We start from the raw sequence: 15343 nt of genomic DNA, 5'->3' as shown, positions 1-15343 counted from the left end.
AAGGAGCAGAGAACAGTTTCTGAAAATCTCTTTCATATACAAAGTCAGGTGCCCTGTGCTCCCAGGCTGCACGCCCCTACTGTGGATGCCTCTCTAGTACCTGCACCAGTCAACTCGTGCAGAGTCCAAATGGGGGAAAAATAAAGTAAATTCCAAATGACTCTTTTTCATTGCTGTTCATGTTTGCTGCCAATGTTTGCTTCCATGCTTGAAAACATGAGCAAAGATTTGTCTCTGGGAAGAGCTCTATTTCTCATGTTTAAATAGCAGGTGCCCTAAAGGGGACGGAGAAGAGGTAGGGGACATCCAGTATCTGATGGAGGGAGGGGCAGCACATTTGCTCAACAAAGCAAAAAGTGTTTAGAATAAAAAGAAAGCAGCTAACATGGAATTTTGTGATTGCTTACCTGTATTTTTTGAATTGGGGCAGAAACAAAGACAGACAGATATGGCCCAATTTGCCTTTGGGCATTTATCATTTTAAGTGTTTGGAAAGCCCAGCTTATATAAAATATCAGTGCTATTAAAGATTTATGGATATAAGAGTCATTTTCTTGTTAACTTCATTCTGTTACAATTTTTAAAAAATACTTCTCTTCTATTCTAGGCCCAATTTCTGAAACATCTGTCAGGAAGAAAATGCTATAATATGTGAATTTTTTGCCCTATGAACTGATTATTTTTAGCAGCCTTTATGAGCATAATAACAGTAATTTTAGGAGCTAATTTACCTAAAATCATTTTATTCCAAAACCTGAAAGCCCCCCAAATCAGAAGGTTCTTTTTGTCTAAAAAGTTTAATCAAAATAAATGTTTCTAGTTAGTTTTAAGAAGAGAAATTAGGGTTTCTTAATGCTCAAATATTTGGTAAGCTCTCAAGGAGGTGTAGGGGGAAGCAATCTGCCTGTCATAGGAGAGGAAAAAAAAATTAAAGAGCAGGATTTTTAAATTGTACCTCTTGACATTAATAAATAACAAGAGAGAGCTAGAACCATCTTTAACATACGTGCGTACAATACAATAAGCAAATCTGACTCATCTGCCAGCCTGATTGCTTTGTTTAGAATTCCACTGTCAGAGGTAAAGTGAGGGTGAGGGGATTTATGTAAATTAGGCCCTTCCAAGCAGGAGAAAAGTTGGATTACTGAAGTAAAAAAAAAAAAAAAAAACTTTTCCAAGTTTAGAAAGTTAAACGTGTTTTTCTTCCCACATCAGTTCTGAATAAGAGTGACTTTTAAGTTCTCAGAATCAGGTTAAAAATACGGTCTGGAAACCACAGCTATGGATTCCCAAAGATTTTTCCAAGCTTGGAAGGTAACCGATCTGATCTGTATCTTCCTGCCTTTCTGGTCTTACCAGGCGTGGGTGTTGGGATGGGTACTGGAGGGGAGTTGAGGAAGGGATAAGTGGATATTTGCATAAGGCATGTAGTCCTGGTTTCTTTAGGAGCTAAGTGGAATCGTGAGACTAATCTAAGAAAGAAACAGTCGTTTGAAGATTATATGAAGTGATGGCAGCTCCCATTTGTTTATATTCAATCAGAATTCCTAGGAAGGTAACAATAAAGACCCTCTGAGGCCAGGAAACTTCCGTCTAGTACCCTAACACTGGACATTTTTGTTTGTTTTAGAGGGCAGTAGAGGCTGGCACCTTTTCCCCTGACCTTAGGATAACTGACCCTGGGTGTTTCACATCCCAGCTGTCAGTGCTCAAATGGTGAGTTCAAGTTACTTAGAGAATTCTAGGTGCTCTATAACACTCTGCAGAGAGGGGAATGTTGCTGAGTTGACCACAGAATAGAAAGTGATGAATTCAAACCCACACCGGCTATGGGGGAGTCAGAGAGGATGCTCTTCTGGGCACATTTGGTGTTCCGCAATGCTGGAGCATGAAAGCGCGGAGATGGAGGTCCCTTCACGCGCCAGCAGCCGCCTCACTTCCCAGCCTCGGGCTAATTCCAAACAGCCTTGAGTTGACCAGTTATGGGCCTTGGAAGTCATGTGAGAATGCTCTAACCCTCATAGCAAGTGATGGAGAAGGCAAGAAGGGGAGAAGACAGGCCTGAAGATTTCCATTCCCCTCTGAACAGTGGCCAGCCTAATGGCTAGCAACAGCGCTGGGCACCTGTGGTTCTCAGGCTTTGTGGGGAACGGGGGTGGCTGGCATCCATTTGTGGTTCCAGGAACACTGGCTGATTTTCCTCATCCTGGAAAGCTAAGCGACATGGGGGTTCCCAGCCTCTGCCTGAAGTGGAACATGTCACTCTGTCCCACAGGAGACCAAGAACCATACAGGCTTGTGGTCTCCATGACTTCTGAGCAGACGCTCTATGGTCCCACAGACAGAAATGTCTCCCAGCATTCACACATTTGCTGCTAGGTAAAGCACTAACAGACTGAGTGAATTTCTGTAATTATAAAACACCAAGTTGTTAAATACTTTGTTATTTTTACATGACTTATTATCATTGTATTACTTTTTAAATGAAGGAGTTGAATTCAGCCAGACTATGCACTGAATCCTCTGCTTAGATGGCCAAGAGGAACATTTCTTGGCTGAATTGTGAGAGCTAGCTTTGAATTGAGAATTGGAGAGGTAGTATTGGGTAAGACAAACACAACTCCTCAAAAGAATGCTAACTTGGGGGACAGTAGTTTTGGAGCTGGCTGCAAAAGATTGATGTGCCACCGTGCCATGATTGTGGAGCCAATGACCCAAACGAAACTCATTTTGAAATGGAAAACGCATTGGTTATATGAACTAAAAAGCACTATCAACCCACTTAAACTGTGTTCCAGCCATTTCTCTGCATATGTTGTTTAAGTTATTTCATTTTCACTCATTTTTGAGCAGTAGTGGGATTAAGTACAGGTTTCACATTCTGTAGATTTGTATTGGCTGGTCAGTTGTAATAAATCTAAAAATTCTTAGGGCAAAAATTTAAAAGTTATGAAAATTATAAAGCAGGGTTCTTCCCAATCATGTTTACTGGTTTCATAATTATGAAACCATATTTGATGAATGTTTTACAAGTACTACATAACATTGTTCAAGAGCTTTGAATAGATGTTAAGAAGCAATTTTTGTGAGTGAAAATCTTTCACAAACCTCTGCTCTCTAAAGGGTCAAATTAGCTTTCTTTGAAATAATGTGACTCAAAAGGCACCCCATTCTCATTTTTGTCATCTTCCAATATACCTGCTGGAACTGTCATGTTAGTTACCAAATCTCAAAATGTGTTCTTTCAAAGAATCTTCTCAGGGGCAGGTATGGCCCTGAAGCGTATTAAGCCTGAGGGGAGCAGTCTGCTTTTAATGATGATAAGAATTGTCACAAAAGCAAATGATCTACCATATGGACTCTCTGAGTACCAATGGGAGCAAGAAAAATTTGTTATGTCCTCTTCATTCATTGTAACAGACATTAAAAGACACAATAAACAACATTAGAAAGACTTATGCAATAAACTAACAATTTTTAGGTGGAAGATGATCAGGTATAAGAACATTAAAAAGGAAAGACAACACTATTTGATCCATGTGTTCTCATTATGTCTCAGTTGCCAAAAACTCTCAAATAAGGTTTAACTCTCCCTTTTAATAATATATGAGTTTATATTTTAAAAACACCCATTTTCCCATTCCTCTCCAATGTTTTTGATACTTTGATATTGTTTCATTTTTAATGATACTCATAAACATGTATTATTTATTATAATCAACATCATATCATTTTTGATAACAGACCTGATGTGAGCCATAAATGACCTGTCTTAGCAAAGTCGTCATGTAGTTTATGAAATTTATGCTGATGAAGAGAACCCTAAAGAAGTAAACTTACATGAGTGATTTTTCTTTGTATAATTTAAGAGATCTCTGTCAACATTGTTGAAACATATGCTCCCTCATTTTATGACATTAAAACACAAGCTATATAGAAATTAATAGATAACTTTCATACTAGGCTTATGAAACAATGGTTTAGAATGGTGGGTGAAAGAAAGCCAAGTCTTCACTTTGGGAGACAATATCTGTGCTTAGCAATGCATCAGTAAAATATTTTAAGACCCTAAGCTCTGGGGAGACTTCCAAACAGACTGGATTTCAGGAACTCAAGTTTCAATTACCTGTAGCATTGTTGCCCATCTCAAATTGTCTCTTGAAAATTTGTGAAGCCCTTATAATATCAGAATATATTTTGGAGGTACCACCATTAATACTCCCTTTGGTACACATACTAACTTTGTAATATACCAACTTTTTTCTCACCTTTGTATTTTACCTATTTTATTTTCCCAGAATGCATGCTTGCAGACCACTAAATCTCCTGACATCACTTATCAACAAGAAATAAAAGGCAGATCCTATTGGGAGGTGATAAAATGGTAAAACTGGAAAACGAATGACTAGTATGAGAAAGGACATGCCACTTTTCAGAGGACTTGTATGCACATGTATTTGTTGGGTAGGGGTGTGTGCACTGAAGCAGGACAGGAGCCTCCTGTTAATATATCTCAAAACACTCTGGGAGGTCCTGGGGCCAGGCTCCGATGGGGGAGTCTTCAGTCAGTCGCTTTACAACTACTTAGCCAGTTGGTATTTTAGCTCTAGGTTCGGTTCTAAAATTTGATCTCGGGCAAATATTAGACTCATATGCTTTTGTTCCCCACAATTATTTAAATCATATCACTTGTATTGGTTGCAGTGGGAGGGAAAAATTCTCTGACAAAAATTCTCATCTCTTCCTCCTACAGATGTGGCCAAAAATACCATGGATCTTCACTGCTGACATGTTCCCCAGCTCTGGTGTCTAGACTAATGTTTCTCAACTTTTAATTTGCAAGTGAGTTGCCTAGGGATCTTTGTTAGCAGGGAGAGTCTCACTCAGGATAGCTGGCTGAGGGCTGGGATTCTGTATTTCCAGCAAGCTGGTGATACCAGTGCTCTCTCTTTCCACTGCATTTAGGATAGCAACTGTCTAGATTAGACTCCATTATAAACGTTGTCCGTGGTTGCTTTGAGATTTTCCATATAAAGCATGTTGGAACAGGTCTAAGGCTTTCAACAGATTTAATTACAGGTGATAACATGATGGTATGAAAATGCAAAATTTGATGAGCAGTGGGAGTGCTTCAATCTTAATAAAACTCACCTGTGATGTGAGAAGGATGTGCAAGAATGAATTTTAAGGCCCCTAAACTTCCAAATAATTTGAGTCTATCACTCTATTCCATGTGATATATATAGATATAAGGATAAATGCATTTTTTCCTTCTCCCCCAGTTTTAGCTCCTGGCTCACCATCAGATTCCCCAACGCCACCTATGTCTTAGTCCACCGATGTTCTTAATCCACCCAAACGGCCCCTGCTCTTTGGCTCCTGCAACGATGCTGTCTTCCATTCTGTGTCATCCTATCTCTCTACCATCTAAGGCTCAGTCATCTTCTTATCTGACCACCACATCCCATTTTCTACTGCCAAACCCTGCAGTCTTGGGTAACCTACCCTGATTCCCATCCCATACTTCTTGCTCTCATTTCCCTTCTTGTCAGGTTGAATTCAGTGGTCAACCATAAGACCACTCCCTAGTCCTTTTCTTGTTCATTATGCCTGGTTGGCAAAACCATATTTTGGAGGCAAAACTTCTCAAAAGTATCCAAGTCCTGATGCCAGCCATCTGTGAATGTCATCTTATATGACAAAAGAGGCTTTGCAGACATAATTAAGTGAAAGCTCTCGAGATAGGAAGATCATTGTGTGTGGTATGAATAAACTCTAAATGCAATTGCAAGTATTTTTATCCTCAGAGGACAGAGGCAGCAGGAGATCTGGCAGACAAGGTTGAGAACTATATGAAAATGGAAGCAGAAAGGCATCTGAAGGTGCCAGGTTGCTGGTTTAAAAGATGGAGGAGGGAGCCAGAAGCCAAAAAATGCCTCTCTCAAATCTGAAAATAGCCAGGAAACAGATTCTCCACTAGAGGCTCCAGACAGAGAGGGGCCTTGCTCACGCCTTGACCTTAGTCCAGTGAAACTGCCTTCAAAACTGTAAGAAAATCATCTGTGTTGTCTAAGCCACTAAGTTAGCGGGAATAGACAAGATTACATTGCTCAAATCAACTCCCTACCTACACTGTGCTTTACACCAGCACAGCTAACATGGTGAGGGTCAGTCACATGGTTATGCGGGCCAGTCACATCTTAAATGAAGGTTCTTAAGTGAGCCTTCAGCTCTGCCCTGAAAGCCTGCTCATACTCTTCCATTATTTTAGCGGATATTTCATACCTCCTTTCCCCACAACTTTCCACTGCATCTAATCTCTTCTTTCAGCTGATGAATTATTTCACTGAAAGCATAAACAAAAAACCAGAATCAATTAGAAACAAAGTTGAAGACCTTTAGCAGCCTTTGTCACCTTTCTGTGCCTCTGACCATTCACTAGGTTTCCCCTTGACTATAAATGAACTGTTTATACACCCCCATCCCCCAAGCTAAGGCCAACACCTCCATTTTTATGCATCCCCTCTGCCCATTTTCCCTCTTCTGTTCTAAACAATTTTTCTCTTTCGACTTGCTTATTGCCAACAGCCTGAAAATCCTATTACTCTTTCCACTCCACCTATAGCTCTATTTATTGCCTCCTTTTTACCATAAAATATTCCCAAAAGTATCCACTCTTGCTGTCTTTACTTCTCCTTTCATTGTCTTTTAATCCTACTAAAGTGGACTTTTACTCCAACATCTAGTAAACATGCTCTTGTAAAGGTCACCAATGTTTTTGATAACTCTGACCACAAAGGTAAATGCTTGTCCTTACTTGTCTTACAACAGATTTGACACAATTGATCACTTCCTGCTCTGTCAAGCACTTTCTTCACCAGGCTTTCAGCATGAACACTGCTGGTTTTTCTTCTATCTCATCAAACTCTCTCCCTGACCTCTTAGCCTTGGGCTGCCCCAGAGTGAAGTCCTTGAATCTCACTCCTCTATCAACAGTCACCCTTATTGATCTCCTCCAATCTCATAGCTTTAGTACCATCTCTGTACTGATGAATCCCAAAGTTTAGAACTTCTGCCTGATCCTGAGCATGTATATTTAACTGCTTGCTCATATCCCTACTTAGGTATACGGCAGAGCCCTCAAATTGAACAAATCTATTGAAAGACTTGGTCTTTCTCATAAAAACTGCTCCTTGTATGATCTGTCCTATCCCAATTGATGGTTGACTCAGTCTGCCCATCTTAGACCAAACTCATGGAGCTATTCTTGACCTCTCTTTTTCTCACATTCCACATTCACTGCATCAGCAGCTCTGCCAGCTCAATCTTGGGATTTCTTCCACAGTCTGTGGTCACTTCTCACCATGTTCACTTCTACTATAGTCATTACCACGAAGAGATGTCACCTAGATTATGGTGACATTCCCAGCTTCTTCCCATTCCCACAGTTTATTCTTGACACATTGACCAGAGTGGTCTTTTTAAGAACCTGATACAGATTATGTCACTCCTCTGCTTGAAATCCTTGACTCTGACTTTACTGACACCAGGTTAGCCAAACCAGCCTCCTTGTTGTCCCTTGAGCACCCCTGGCACACTCACACTTCAGGATCTTGCACATGTCCTTTCCTCTACACTTTCCTCAGAGATCCCAGGAATTGGCTCTCTTGTGTCCTTCAGAAATACCACTTTCTTAGTGAGTCTTCTCTAGATCACTAGTCACTAGAGATAGCCTAATATCGATTTTACCTGTTTTATTGGTTTAGTGTCCCTTTTTGCTAACTAAAACACAAATTTCCTCAGAGCAGAGGATTTTGTCTATTTTGTTTGCTGCAATATCCCCCACTGCATAGCAGAGTACCTGAGTTGTGGCACTCAATGAATAATTTTTGAGTGAATGGATAAATGTGTAAATGAATGAATGAACCAGATGAATGAATGAATGAATAAAATAAGTCACAACCACTGCCCTCAGAGAAACCAATTAAGTAAATAGATGGGACCCATGAGAGTAGAAGGAGACAAGCTAGAAATGTGCGCTGCATGTGCTCTGGGGTGACAGTGAAGAGGTCAGGTGATATTTCATTTAGATTACACTGAAGAGTCTGAGCTATTTCATGATAGCATGCCATCGGTTATTTTCTACATTCCCCTTGATCTATGTGAACGTGGAAACTTCCTTTTCCCCTGAGAAATCCAATACAGAACTGAACAGAAGATGTATGCCAATATTTGGTTTTTAGAAATGAGTGGCTTTTGCAAAATTAAAAATATTATTGCCATATAAAGACCCCCTTTTTTTTCTTTGTGTGTGTGTATTTTGGGGTTTTAATAACTATGGGCCGTATTTAGAAGAGAAAGTACTGAACTTAGCATCTTGGTTAGTCACTCTTTCCTCCACATCCCCCCTGCCATTTTTTAATATTGAAAAATTTTGAAACTACACAGAAGTTGAAAAAAAAATAGTTCAGTCAATAGTCATATCCCCTTTATCTAGATTCATTGACTGTTAATATTTAGCCATATTTGCTTATGTATTTATTTATTTCTGTATATACATGAGTCTCTGCATACATTTTTCCTCAAACCATATGAAAGTGGGTGATAAACAAAACATTTGCTCCCTTCCTATTTCAATATATGTCTCCTAAGAATAAAGACATTTATTAACCACAATACAGTTTGCAGACAAAATAATTATTGATTCAACAATATCATTTAACATAACTTTGTATAATTTCCATTTGCCTGAAGAAAAACATCATTTATAGCTACTTATATCTGATACAGTAATGAATCAAGTTTTACTGATTGCATTGATTACTATTTGTCTCTAGACCATTTTAATCTACAACATCATTCACCCCACCATTTTAATTTATTTAGTTTATTTACAGCATTAACTTTTCAAAAGAGTCCAGGTAAATTGCACTGTGGAATGTCTCAGATTGTAGTGGTTTCCTCATATTCATATTTAAATGTTTTTGGTAGGAATACTTTTTGGGTCTCCTGTGCACTTCTCACTGCTTCCCAAGGCACTTCTTACTGCTTTACTTCATTTCACGGAGACACATGACCTCATGTTGTCCCATTATTGATGTCACTAAGTTTTATCACTTAGTTAAGGTGGTGACTGCCATATCTATTTATTGTAATAATATATATTTACCTTTGAAATTAATAAGTGTTCCATGGAATAAGAGTATCATTCTTGAATAAAAGGTATTTCTGGAAAACCTTTTCTATACATTGGTAATAGTAACTGTACAACCTTCCAACCTATAAGTAACATGATAGTTATGTGAGTTGAGAAATGGAGACACTTTCTGATGCTGTGTATCTATGTCCTAGGTTTATGTCCAACTATTTTTTTAACTTTTTTAAAAAGCTCATTTATTTTGAGAGGGACAGAGGGAGCGAGCTGGGGAGGGGCAGAGAGAGAATCCCAAGCAGGCTCTGAGCCATGAGCACAGAGCCTGATATGAGGCTCAGCCTCATGAACTGCATGATCATGACCTGATCCAAAATCAAGTCAGATGCTTAACCGACAAAGCCACCCAGGTGCCCCTCAACTATTGTATTATTGTAAGAATCTTTATGCCCTAGCCAACCTGGTGGGAGTCCAGGTTTTAAAAAGCAATTATGGCAATCTGAGAGGTTAGTCATGATGATGTCCCCCTGACTCCCAGAGACATCTGTGTGAGATGTCTTGAGTTTAGAATAAAAGCATAACTTATCTATCCATGCCCTACTCATTCTGGGCCAGTGAGTGGCTGGTGAGGAGCTGTTATAAAAAGTTGCCCTTTAACCAAAGTTAGCATAGCCAGAGTTTAGTGTACAGAAGAGAATAATTTGGTTTATCTTATTTAATTGATATTAGAAAGCTGGATTTTAGAAATTACCCTTTTTAGAAAATAAACATAGGAAAATAAATCATCCGTAATAACATAACCTGGTTTCAAAGACACTAATGTTCTTGTGTGGTCAGTGTCCTCACATTAAAACACACACACACACACACACACACACACACACACACACACACACGGCATAGGAAGATCTGACTGTGTCACCCTAGGAAGCTCTGCGTTTGTATGATTATTTATTTTGTCCAGAAAACAGATAATGATGGTTACATCACAGTGCCATTATAAAAAAATTAAATGAGACAATGTGCTTAATGACATAGTACAGCGTTTGAGTATGTGCTAATAAATGCTCAATGAATGTGTTTCACTAATATTGTAGTTTTTATTATGCAATTGTACACTCATTTTTATAAAACTGTAAAACAATAAACACGTAATTCTGAGGAGATTGAATCTTTCCCCTATTTCAAATATAGGCTTATGTTTAGTTGTCAGAAAAATAAATCTGGCATTTTCCTCACCTTAACTTGACTTACTGTTTAGGTGATGTGATTTTAAGACAAAAATTTGAAACAAATTTGCACGATCATTTATCAACACATGGCCACATGCATCATTCTGTGTTCTCCTCTTTACTGTGAGATTATCAAGGTCTATTTTTTTTATACCTGTGGAAATATGAAGAGAACTAATTCTGTTTTAGAAAAAATAAGCTCCTAAGAGTTCCTAATTTTCTAAACAAATAGAAAGTTGCTATTTATTTCTTAGAAAATACAGTAAGGAATCAAAACAAACCTGGTTGTGTTCAAAGTTGCACCGTGTTAATATCTGTGTTCAAATGAGATTGGGATTTCAGGTTCTTTAAATAGTGACTAACCTTCCAAGCAAACTAGGGCTTAGGGACTCTTGATGGGTTTGAAAATATGTATTTTAGATGGCTTCCAGTAAAAAAATATATATATGAATCCAGGGTGTGTTTTATCTGAATTAATCTTTTGGAGGTGATTGCATGATATGCTGATGAGGGAGAAGGAAGATACAGGCAGAGCCAGTGTTGCCCCCATGTTGATTCAGAAGCACAGGAAGTGAGTCTTTCTTCTGTTGGGCTCATAGAACTGGATAAAAAAAAACCAAACAAAACACATTTCCTTTTTCACTCCCACCTTCTTTTCCATGCTGTCCTATGTTGACCAATGCTTACGAATATCAGGGCATAAGCATATTAAGATACAGACATAAATATTGACATCCCAATATTGTTATCTCCACCAGCCAGCAAAAGCCTGATGACATCATTTGTGTGGTTGCACCCAGAACATGTTCAGCCTTATCTCCTGAAGTCATCGGAAAGTGTCCAAACTCTTTCGATACTTCTTCTTTGAAGTAGGTCTACTAGGGAAGAAGCATATAAGTTATTCCCACCACAGTCTTGCAAATCAGTTACTAATGAAAATATTGTTGCTGTAATCTGCATGTGTACCTAGTAGTGCTTAGAAAGTTGTTGGTTTGAGAGCTCCAGGAGCATCTTCTGATAGCTACCGAGATATTCAAATGAATATGTATGGGGTATTATTCATATGATTGATAAGGATGGTGATTTTTTAAATCAAAAGTGTTTTCCTAGCACACATACTTGCAATTAAAGTAGGAAATTTCATGTGTGGGAAATGGTAGGATTTCAGATTTCATAGCAATCAGGATCATTACTGTGACTACCTTGGGATTTGTAGAAATAGGTATGATGTTCACATTTGGAGGTATGGCACAAATGTTAAAGAGGATGAAACAGTGATCCCCTAGGTGAAAAGTAACTTAGAAATTTGGGGTCTAGTTTCAAAAGTCTCTTGGATTTTGTTAGGGTTGGGTGGTTTGGGGTCTGAGGCTATACAGAAACTCCCAGCAGACCAAGTAGTAAAATTTGGGACATGATATCAAGTAGCTTTTGCTAAATAACAGACCACCTCAAAAGTTAAACTGTTATGACAGCAATATCCAGTTATTTTGGCTTGAGATTTGTGGGTAAGCAATTTGGGCTGGGTTCCACTGCGTAGTTCTGCTGGTGGAACCAGGATCCCCAGTTATATCTATGTCAGCTGTTGGGTTAGCCAAGGCTGGCTACCAGGATGGTCTTTAGCTGTGACAATTAACTTCACAGTTTCCCATTTTTTAAAAATGTTATTTATTTATTTCTGAGAAGCAGTGTAGGGGGCGTAGGGTGAGAGGGAGACAGAGAATCTCAAGCAGGCTCCACACTGTCAACATAGAGCCCAATATGGTGCTCAAACTCATGAACCCATAAGATCATTACCTGAAATGAGATCAAGAGCTGGACACCTAACCAACTGAGCCACCTAGATGCCCCTTCATCATTTCCCAGTCTGTAACAGAGTAGTTTGTGTTTGTTCACAAGGCAGCTGGACATTTTCAAGAGAGCAATGGAAATGCATAAGTAATTTTAAGGCCTGGACTCAGAATTGGCACAATTATTTGCCACATGTAATTTGCCAAAGAAAATCATAAGGTCATCCCAGATTCAGGGGGTGTGGAACTAGACTTCATCTCAAGATGGAAGGCATTGCAAAGTCACATTGTATAGTCTGTGATATAGGGAGGGGAATGTTACACCTATTGTTGCCAACCTGCTTCAGGTGACTGAGATTAGTTTGGTGGGTGATTTCTGTAGGTCTACTAACAAGACAAACATATTCTTGAGCTAACTTTCTTTCTGGGAGCTTCCAGGAATAAGGAAATACCCATGGTCCAATATCATTGTCTTGCAAAAGCCATTCATAGGTGTCAAAGTCTTGTCCTCTGAGGCAGTATAAACCAATTCCAAGGTGAGATACTTGGAAAAACCAAGAGTTTTAAGTTGGGTGAGGAATTGGAAGAGTCAAAATAAGTAGTTAAGTTATAGCTGAACCTAGCTAATGTTCTTGGCCAGTGGGGGGGGGGTAAATATGGCGAGTTGTAGTATATTCAGAAATAAGAGTTAAGTTGGAGACTGCCATGCATGATTCTGCTCTGAATCTGCAAAAAATGTTTCATGCTCATTTTTTATATTTAATTTTGCCTGTAAGCCAACTAAAATAAATAGCAGTGAAGTGTAATGTTTTGAAATAATCCCATAGTTTTCAAGTGCTCTTGAAGTAGAAAGCAACAGGGCTCTATGTGCTATTCTCTACTGACTTAACACGTACTGTTTATGCTGCCTGGAATGGTTCTTTTTAATTGATACTTGGCTTGATATCCTTTTAAATTATTAAAGATTGGAGGTGCTCATTAAATGAGAGATTAAAAGAAATGGTAGACACAGCTAATTATTAAAGGCCCAAGAAGAGACATGAAATGCATTTTATCTAAGGCTTTAGTGGATTCTTAAAGTAAATGAATGGTTTAGTGATAAACCAGTTGAAGTTAATCAATTGAGCAAAACTATAGGGAAGCTCTTTGAGTCTAGATTTGAAGGGTTTATAAGTAATCATGGTTAGAGACTTACAGCTGCTCCTTATTTCTTTAATTTTAGACCCTTGAGCTGCTAATTGGTCAGGAAATTGGGTCCAACCTCTAGAGCTAATTATGAGTGGAGGAAAGCTGCATCTTCATGGGGAAGGTCTGTGTCACTAAACATTAGCGGGTCAGAAGTTGGAGTGAATTCTTTTGTGGCACATTGTGATTTAAAGGTGGTCGTGAATCTTTCTGGAGGCAAAGCTCTGAGAAGGCGTATTTTCAACTTCCTCACTTCCTGAACTTTTAAGCCTCTCAACTGCTCCTTTAACTTCCAAATCATGGGCCGTGTATTATTTTTGCCTGCTTACTAAGAGGGAACGTTGGTTGTTGACACAGCCACCATTGGCCAGTGAGATTAGTAACATGATACAGAGATTTTCACCACTTAAAAGTCACTGGTTCAACATGGCTCAGATAGGTAATGACTTACAGTTATTCTGACCTGACAGCTGTTTAGAGGCCCATTTGAAGTAAACTATTTCTCAGTTCGCCTCCAGACGGGGGACATGTTGCTTCTCTCGATTGCAAAATGTCATCTCTGTTGGAATCTTACATAGCAGTGAGGCACGGGGTTGAGTCATCATCGCGAAGGCTAAAATAACATGTTCCCTAGAATTAGGAACATTTGGCTGGCTTTTGTGTAAAGGTTTTGAGCCCTGTGGAAAAATAATATCGAGTTAGTTTCTCCCCAGAGTCAAAGTCATTCAACTTACAAGTTTAATGCCATCAACTAGTTCAAGGCACCAGGGCAACATTTAATGGGTTACTAACAATCGATGAGAGCTTCAGATAAGATGTGTTTAATGTCCCTTTCTTGGCCCTTCAACAATTAGCCATGTCTACTGTGCTTCCTAATCACTTATATAATGAACATCTCTGATTGGAAATAAGTGCCTGCCAGCCACTTAAGAAGTGATTGAGGCCCCAGGAAGATAGGGTTCAGAGAGTTTAAATCACTGGGGACCCTGTCATTTCCAGCTTCACAGAAAAGGCACATAGTTCAAACATAGTGGCTGAAGCAGACTGCTAAGGGAAGGGAAGAATGGAATGCCAATGAGAGAAATGGACTTGGACATACTGGTTAATAGTAAAACTTTATTTAAAAACTGTACACATTTAAAGTGGTTGTGACAGGCAGACATACTCTTAATGGCAGTGTTCAGGCCATCTTCCTCTAATTGTGTGTCTGCATATACATCAAGGCCTCTGATAATCCTTTCCACCACATAACCTTCCTTTTCGCAGATTAGTGGTTGTCATTACACCCAATGTATGCTTATTGCAAGAACTGTAGTAACTGATTTCTGATTTTATATTACACTTTGTGTGATGTTAGTGCAAAGGGTGCAAAGATTTTCATCCGTGGTGTCAATTTGTTAGGTCTACTCTTTCCGAATTTTAAGGGTCAAATCTGTTATTGTGGATCTGTTATCATGTACTGGTGTCTTACCTTCATGGCTAATCTGTACTTGTGTTGAGTGCAGCAAACATTTTTTTTGTTGTTGTGACCTTTTACCTCCTCAAACTGCTGAAGATCAAGCTGACCGTGTGATTGGAAGCTGATGAATGAATTTTTTAAGTCACTTTTGAGCTCTCTTGAGAGTGGCATCAAACTGTATTGCTATTATAGTGATTTGTCACACAGCCCAAAGTTTAACGCATGAGGAAGAGCCTGTGGTTCATCTCAGTCTGCACCCATCCTAGGACTTGAGGCACGAGTATGGGAAGCTTGTGCCCCAGTGGTTTCCAGTGTGCCATGTTTTGGCAGGCCTGTCTTTCTTGAGGTTATGAGAATTTACCAGGCGGCTTAGAAATTCTATGTGAGTTAGCACTGTGCAAAAGGAGTGCTGTAAATGTAGGCTCACAGTGAAGCCAAAGGAGCCAGGAGATCCAGTCTTAATTCTACAGGCCATGTTACTATTCCCTAGAGAGCCCAGGGAATGGAATGAAGCAGAGAGTGTGTCTAT

The sequence above is a fragment of the Suricata suricatta genome, chromosome 13 (genome assembly GCF_006229205.1).
Source record: "Suricata suricatta isolate VVHF042 chromosome 13, meerkat_22Aug2017_6uvM2_HiC, whole genome shotgun sequence".
NCBI lineage: Eukaryota > Metazoa > Chordata > Mammalia > Carnivora > Herpestidae > Suricata > Suricata suricatta.
The sequence above is the reverse complement of the archived record's forward strand: the minus strand, read 5'-3'. Positions refer to the sequence as shown.